We start from the raw sequence: 8,891 nt of genomic DNA, 5'->3' as shown, positions 1-8,891 counted from the left end.
CGGACCTGGACATGCTCCTTAAATCTAGTTAAATTTGTGTTTCAATTCCGCCCTTTATATGCCGTTCCGTTTCCTTTGCTTGCAACGGGAAAATAATTGTTTCTAGGGAGGGAAATAAAATTGAAAAGTATGAAAATATCTATGACTAAGGGGCTGTTTGGCTGGATCTGAATTTTTAAGATCTGAATTTTTAAGAGGTTTGAATTTCTAAGAGGGTCTGAATTTTTAAGATCTGAATTTTAACATGCTATTTGGTTAGAACATCTGAATTGTTGTGCTGAACGGTAAAAATGACCATTTTACCCTTATGTACTATTTTTGGCTGAATACGACATTTTTGTTTTATAAAATAACTGAACCCACATAATAGCAACCAACTTTACCGATGATTCTCAATAATAGCAACCAACATTTTTTGCACAAAAAATAAACACCAAGATTGCTCCATATGTTACAACAACTTTATCCATAAACATAAGAAGTTAAACAGGAAATATTGAAAATAAACAAAGATTGCATTTGCATTTTGAATTTTCAAATAAAACATTCAATCTTAACAATTGCATTTGCTTGTCAAATAAAACATTCAATCTCAACAATCGCATTTGCATTCGCATTTGTGTTTCAAAGGGTACCCTTCTACAACTCCCTTCTCTAATCTCCATAAAAGGTGGTTTTCTTCTTCCGTTTATGTATTACCCTCCACTATAGGTGCTGCAATGTAAAGGCAGATCAATCGGGGATTTTGCGCCATTACCTGCTATTATTGTTTCTCTGTGAAGATGAGATTCATGTTGGGTGAATAGCATCACCCCAGTTGATAGAAGAAATTCAGGACCTTTCATCTACAAAGCCATCCACCTTGTATAAGAACTTCATACAACTTTATTAACAACAAAAATAAACAGGCTTCACATAAACTTCATACAGATTACAATTTAAACCAAATATTGAAGATGTCAAAATTTGCCACGAGTTTTAATTTTTTCAAAATCAACTCATGTATTGTCAAAGAAAGTGAAGATAGTTTGAACAAAATATTGGTTTTGACAAAGAATCGAAAGATTCATCCTACTGATTGAAAATCGAACTGAAGCAAGAATCATCAAATTAGAACTAAGCAACTACATGAAAATCAAGCAAAATATACCTGATATGATTTGGAGATGAGAAATCAAACTAAAGCCCTGTTTCACTATAAGACGATGGGAGAATTCCACAATTTCGTCGTCGTTGCTGGAGAATAATGACCGGGGATGGGGAGATGCGTGATTTGAATGGAGCCAACACTAGCAGATGGTGACAGCGACGACAGTAGTGGGTGGAGGCATCGATGGCATTGGCGGACAGAGGCGGAAATAGCGCTGCAGACGGAAACGGCGATGGCTGAAAGATGGAATCGGTTTAAAGAGGGAGTCGTAGTTGAAGGGACGTCGATTTTAGGGCAAAGGGGCAAGACCGGAATAATTTTATTTGGAGTGGTAGGCATACGGAGGTTGCCGATCGGAGAGGGGGTGGAAGGGAGAAGGGGCCTGCAACAGTGTTGTGTGCGATGAGTGCAACGGAAGTCCGGTGATGTTCAGGTGATAGCGGAAGAATGGGTCGACGTTTGTTAATGAAAGGGAAGATGGAAAGGAGTGGTGTACGAGGGCAAATGAGGAATGCGCGTTCCTTTTTTTAATTCAGATACGTCCCAAAATCTGAAAAATTAAGAGGCAGTTTACAAATTAAGACCTATAAAATCAGATGCTGCCAAACAATCTGGATCTTAAAAATTAAGAGATTGCCTCTTAATTTTCCAATTAAGAGGCTACCAAACAAGGCCTAAATGATACGTAGTAAAACAATTTACATAGGTAAGGGAAATTCGTAGACTAATCAATTTATTAATAATAATTAAATAATCAGTTTATTAATAATAATTAACTACATATGAAACTCTGTTTTGTGGGGTTGAATTTGCTAATACTAAAAAAAACCAATGGAAGACATTCGGTTAAAGAGGGTGTTATTGTTTAACCATCGTTCTTGAAAGAGATTCTTAATGAATTTGTCCTTGGTCTTCTTATGTTCCTTGTATGAACTTGAATTTGTGGTAGGTTTTGACAGTTTGGTTCGTCATGGGTTATGTGTTTCTTGTATCTATACCTATACAGATAGTCATTGGGCTTTTGTGGGGGTTAGATTTGCTAATACTAAAGAAAACCGATAGAAGACATTAGGTTAAAGAGGGTGTTATTGTTTGACCATCGTTCTTGAAGGCGATTCTTAAAGATTTTGTCATTGGTCTTCTTATGTTGTGTGTATGAGGTATTGAATTTGTGGTAGGTTTTAACAGTTTGGTTCGTCATGGGTTATGCGTTTGTTGTATCTATACCTATTTAGATGGTCATTGGACTTGTTAACGTGATTTTCATTTTTGGTAATGACGCGATTGTCTTATACTCATGTGGTGTAGTGTTCTATTTTGCTCATAGAGTGGTTATTGTCTGAATGAAGTTGTGGGTATAAATTAGAAACGTAAGAGAATGAACATTGAAATATTTTTTGGTTGACTCAATGAAATGGGGAAGAAAGCGCTCCTGAAATAAGCGAATATTAGATAGAATGTAACACCCATAAAAAATCATGAAAAATTTAAACGTTTTAAAACCAACCAGAAATCATATTGCTTACAACATAGTTTTCAAAACACGTTTAATATCAGAGTTTTCCCAAAATCATAACACAAAACACGAGGAGGTGCACGATCAAGCATTCGCCTTCTCATGATCATCTGAGGTACCTGAAACATAACCCAAAACTATAATTCAAAAGCTTAGTGAGTTTCCCCCAAAATATCACCACACAAAACAGAACATAAATACAAATACTCATGTGTGGCTCAATCAGCCTCGCGTTGGAATACCAGGCATGTCGGGTCCAATTAACCATCAGGTTGGAATACTCAAGGTTTGTTGGTCCACCGCCTCAACCCTACCGCTCCTCCCGAGCCTCCGTGGCTAAATTTGTGTTTCAATTCCGCCCTTTATTTGTCGTTCCGTTTCTTTTGTTTACAACGGGAAAATAATTTGTTTATTTGAAAGAAAATAAAATTGAAGAAAATTGCGTATATAACTTTATTAAAGGTTTAAATATTGTATTTGTTTGACCCAAATCTTAAATGTCATAGTCTTTCTTAATGTTTTAAAATATCTGATTTAACAAAATTTAATTTTTAAATAGTTTTTACTATTTAATAATAATTTTTTACAATTTAAAATCATTAAGATTGAAAAAATAACTAAATGAATAAGAATACCCTTACTCTCTAAATCACATAAACCGGTTGTTGCGGTAACAGAAGATCCCGTCGATCAAAAAAACACACAACGTCGACCTTTTTTTCAGTCTTCTCGCCTCTTCCCTGTTGCAATGGGGATGATTATTAGGTTAATTTCTGGCTTTCTTTGTGAATTGAACATTCAATTCATGATTACAACGGATAAATAACTTAAAACTTGAGAATGCATGATCAACACATGTGTAATCTAATACAATCAGTAGGTTATTTGTTAGCTTTGTTTGTTAGTTAAACATTGAATGTGAGTACAGTTGATATAATGTGCAATATGAATGTGATTACAATCAATAGGTTACCTATAGCGTCCAGAATTTACAACTCAAAAATTTTTGTTTTAATATTACTAAAAACCATAATATCAAATGTTATATAATAAAACCATGAATCATATGTCTCAAAATGCCATAGTAAATGTATCAATTCAAAACTGAAGTCAATATCATATCAAAATATCTGAATAAAACTCTCAGGATAAAACTGCAACTATGGTGTGTGCCATGCCATCAACTCGAGCTCTTCCCCTTGCTAACGGAAGTACCTGAAACCAAAACTGAAACTATAAGCGCAAAGCTTAGTGAGCTCCCCCAGACTACCACATACCATACATCAACATAATAAACACATACAACAATTACTGGGCCCCGCCCAATGCATCGGGCCCAGCCCGGCACCAGACTGAAGTCCGGAATAACTTGGGCCCCGCCCGACAACGGACCGAAGTCCGGAGTAACTTGGGCCTCGCCCAACATCGGACCGAAGTCCGGAATGAACTGGATATAACATATCAAGAACATTTAGCATAATCACATACTGTATCGGCTTGCCCGACATACTACACATAACAACACATGCTTGAATCACGAAGACATCAAGCATACATACTACTGCTATCTAAACGGGCCGACATTGTGGCCGTAGACCCGTTCCTACTGGAAGAGGACTCACCTCGTAACGCTAGTTGCTGGGATGCTAAGTCTGAAACTGGTTGACTGCTGCTCCAGAATTCTCTGGCTACAAATCCCAAAAACACTAGATCAGGCACTGATAACTGACCTCAGGGTAAAATGACTATTTTACCCTTGGTCAAAGTCAACTTCCTGGTCAAAGTCAACTTTCAGTTGACCGGACTCGCCGAGTCGGGGCGTAGACTCACCGAGTCCCTCCATCACTAGATCTGAACTCTAACTCACCGAGTCCATTCCCACTCACTGATTCACCCTAAACTCAAATCGGGGAAAAATCGGGGACTCGCGACTCGACTCGTCGAGTCTGAAGAACAACTCGTCGAGTCCCAAGCATGCAAATTCCATACAGTCGATTCTAATACACTTCAGTGCATCCAACCCGTAGATCTAAGCTCCTGGGACTATCTGAACACGTAAAGTTGCTAACTTTATGTGTAACCAATATGAATGAAGCAATAACACTCAAACTTTACTATTATGGGGTTAATAAGCCAATACAAAGCCATGGCTGCCAAAAAGGTGATCTCCTTGAGCTTTTGGAGCTCAAGAAAGGCTAGATCTGGGATATGACTCGCTCATAAGGCTTTATCACAAAGGATTTGGGGTTTTTGAGCTTAAAACCGACAACTTGGGGACAAACTAGATCTATTAATAAGCAAGATGGAAACTTTATTACCAGAAGGTATGACCAAAGAGGAGTGTATTCTGGATCTACTTCTTCTTTCTTGAGCTCTTCAACCTTCTCCTTTTTCTTTCTTGAGCTCTTCAACCTTCTCCTTCTTCTTCTTGCTCCAGAATGCACAAAAAGTTCCTTCACAATGCAAAATTACTCACACACACTTCAAGGAGGTTAGGGTTTCGGGAATAGGTCTCTAGGGAGTGAAGGGGGTTGGCTTGGGGCGATAATGAAGTTTAAATAGGGTGCAAACCCTTGAAATTAGGGTTTCATCCAGACAGGCAGACTCGCCAAGTCCCAGAATATGGACTCATCGAGTAGCCAACTTAAACCACGTGCAAATCTCGTCCTGACTCGACGAGTCGGGCTACTGACTCGTCGAGTACCCCTCAAGAAATGAAAATTACTTTTATTTAAATCTCATACTAGAAATAGGGCGTTACAACTCTCCCCCACTTATCTTAGACTTCGTCCTCGAAGTCTGCTACTGCTGAATCTGAAAATAACTTTGGATAATGTTCCCTCATCTCCTCCTCGGTCTCCCACGTCCACTCTGAACCCTTTCGGTGTTGCCACTACACCTTCACTAACTGAACCACCTTGTTCCTCAAGGTCTTCGTCTTCCGATCTAAGATCGCAACTAGTCTCTCGATATAATTCAGGCTGCTATCAACCTAAATATCCTACAAGGGTACAATTTCTGACTCGTCCACCAAACACTTCCTCAACTGGGAGACATGGAAAGTGTTGTGGATCTGGCTAAGCTGGGAGATCCAATCTGTAAGCAACCCAACCCACCCGGGCCAAAACCCTAAAGGGACCAATAAATCTGGGGCCTAGCTTGCCCCACTTCCGGAACCTGATAACACCCTTCCAGGGCGATACCTTCAGGAGAACCATGTCACCCACCTGAAATTCCAAGTCCGAATGCCTCCTAACAGTGTAACTCTTTTGCTGACTCTGCGTAGTCTGCAGTCTGCTACTGACCTGCTGGATCAACTTTGTGGTCTTGAGCACCACCTCAGTGCTCCCAATGACTCGTTGACGGATGTTTGCATAATTAGTCATATGTTTAGCATACATTTTTATTCATTTTTAGCTAATTATGTGCATAATGTGGACAAAAGGTACTTAATAATGCTTAAATTTTGTTTTCAGTCCAAAAGACATGCTTGGAAGTAAAAAGGAACAAGGAGAAGCAATTAGAGACCAAAGAATGATGAATGAGGAAAAACACACTAACTCGGCGAGTCCGCGAGGCTACTCGGCGAGTACCCAAGAATATTCCCTAAGTTAAGTCAAGACTCTTGGCAATACACGGATTTTACGCATCTACTCGGCGAGTTGGGTGACCTACTCGCCGAGTGGCCCCTATTTTGTGATAATTATAAATATCGAACCTTTATCCGAATTGGGGAGACTTCTGGCTTTTGGGAAGCTACACCTGCGATTGAAGAACCTTTTGGAGAGCTGGGAAACCCTAACCTTCGATCTTTAGAAGAATCAAGGCAATTTAGGTTATACATTCCACTTAATCTTAGGAATTAAGCATGTCTAGCCTAGTTGAATTTGTTTTTGAGTTAGTTTTTACTGTAACCATGAGCTAAATTCGTATTGTTTCTGTTTAGGAAGACCACATTACTCCTATGATTTAATTATTATTTCTATTGATTGTTATTTAGTGATTTTATTAAATTAAGTTTGTTAAAGAACCTTATGCATTAACCACAACTATTTTCTGTTAATTGGAAGACAATTAAGTTGCATGAACATCTCTTAGTTGTTAACCTCATATGTTTATGTGAACACTTTATCATATGCCTAGGAATAATGAACATGAAACTAGGATTAATTAGAGAATGGGTAAATTAATGTGTGAGCTTGTTTGAGAAACCAACAAACAAGAGGTTAATTGAAACACCAACTTGATTAACCAATTACAAATCTTATTTAATCCAAATAATTGAACTAGGGAATTAATTAGTTTAAACAATTGGCCACTGCTTGAATTGATTAATTATCTAAGGGTTAGTAGTAATGAACATGAACCTAACCACTATAGTTGGTAACCAATAACAATTGATCTATCATATAAATAACCATAGGAGTGAATTGGTTGGACCTAAACAGAAACCCTTTTATAAAATTTGGTGAATTTGTTACTTGTCTTAGTTGTTTAGTTAATTAAGTGCTTAAGTGGTGTGTTTAAGTTTCTAGTCTTGTAAAACTAGAGAAAAACCCTTTTACTTTTATTACTTGCTTAGTTAAAATTAGTTATTAGTTTAATTTCGGTTCCTTGAGTTCGACACCCTACTTATCCAACTATACCACTAAAAGACAGGTTAACTAACTTTGTGTGCTTAATTTATCAACTAAAAGTAGGAATAAAACTAGTGCATTTAACACACATCAAGTTTTTGGCGCCGTTGTCGGGGAACGGTTCCAAAATTAAGTCTAATTCCTAATTTTATCGATCCTTTGTGTGAGTTTTTCTTGCACAAAGTTATTTTTCAATAATATAGTAAGTAGGTTAGGTTTTAGAAATTATCAGTTTCTTTTTAAAAGTCTATTTATTAGTTTTAATTTTTTAGTTTTAAACAGGCTACTCGCCGAGTGCATTCGCACCTACTCGGTGAGTACCCTGCTGTTTGCCAAACTATTTTTCTTTTTCGTTCTGTTTCATTTTTGTTCTTTTTACGCGTTTTTTCTTGTTTATTTGCAGTTGTTTCATTACCCGAGGATCTGATACACCTGTGGTTCCTCCTCTCGAAGACCCGGAATCTGCACTAAGGAGGAACAAAGGAAAAGCCGTTAGAGAATCCGTTTCTTCAAAGAATTCGCCACTAAAGAACCTCAAGTCCGTTTTCAGCAAGAAGAAGAGCAGCAAATCAGGAGCGTCCAACGCCTCTTTAACAATCGAAGACCCGATTAAAGAAGACACCGAGTATGAGACCGAGGAAGAAGAAGAACCTACATACGAGCACGAATCCGATTTTGAGGACGATTTAGCTATCACTATGGCTAATATCGATGAAGTACCCATGGGGGAATGGAAGAAGAGGATGCGCGATGACACTAGTCCGGGACTTGTGCAGCCCGCAATTCCCGCAACTGCTACTTTTGAGCTTAAGGGTCATATCCTAGCTTTACTTAAAGAGATCCCTTTCACTTGCAAAGATCACGAAGACGCCTACAAGCACTTGGATGAAGTTAATGATGTAGTTGATTATTTCAATGTTCCCAACGTGCCTCGGGAAACTCAGCTACTTCGCATGCTTTCGGTTACTTTGAAGGGTGCTGCAAAGGATTGGCTCAAGTCAATACCCCCCGGAACCATCACTACATGGGCTCAGCTGAAAGAAGAGTTCATTGATCAATTCTGCCCACCATCCAAGATATCTAAGCTCAAAAAAGTCATAGCCAACTTTGAAAAACAAGCTGTAGAGTCATTATGAAGCTTGGGAGAGGTACAAGAGCTTGCTAAGGAATTGCCCACATCACGACCTCAATAGTTAGCAAGAAGTCTCCATCTTTTATGATGGAGTAAATGTTACAACAAGGCAATTACTTGACTCGCAAGGTCCACTTACGAAGAAGGCACCTCCAGTGAAAAAGCAACTAATTGAAGAATTCTCTAAGCATTCTAGAGAATATCATAATCCAAGAAATGATGTGACAAGGGGGTCCGCCTATGCAGCTTCAGAAGACTTATCAGCAGTGATGGCTACGTTGAAAAACATGGATAGGAGGATAGACAAAATGGACCAAACGATACATGCTATACGGGTGGGTTGTGAAAACTGCAATGGGCCTCATCTTACTAGAGACTGTGACTTGGATGAAAATGGCAACAAGAAGGTGCAAGTATGTTACTCAAGTGGGGACCAATATGATGAAGATTGGCGAA

The 8,891-nt window shown here is 38.5% G+C and overlaps 1 non-coding gene across 1 annotated transcript; it reads right to left on the bottom strand.

Moving 5' to 3' along the window:
- Positions 1–8,385: 8,385 nt before the first annotated feature.
- LOC111917370 (small nucleolar RNA R71) lies at positions 8,386–8,490 on the bottom strand. Its single transcript, XR_002858869.1, has one exon. It is a non-coding gene; the product is annotated as a small nucleolar RNA R71 (small nucleolar RNA).
- Positions 8,491–8,891: the final 401 nt, after the last annotated feature.

This window comes from Lactuca sativa, chromosome 2 (genome assembly GCF_002870075.4).
Source record: "Lactuca sativa cultivar Salinas chromosome 2, Lsat_Salinas_v11, whole genome shotgun sequence".
Classification (NCBI taxonomy): domain Eukaryota; kingdom Viridiplantae; phylum Streptophyta; class Magnoliopsida; order Asterales; family Asteraceae; genus Lactuca; species Lactuca sativa.
This window is presented reverse-complemented; position numbering and strand designations above follow the sequence as displayed.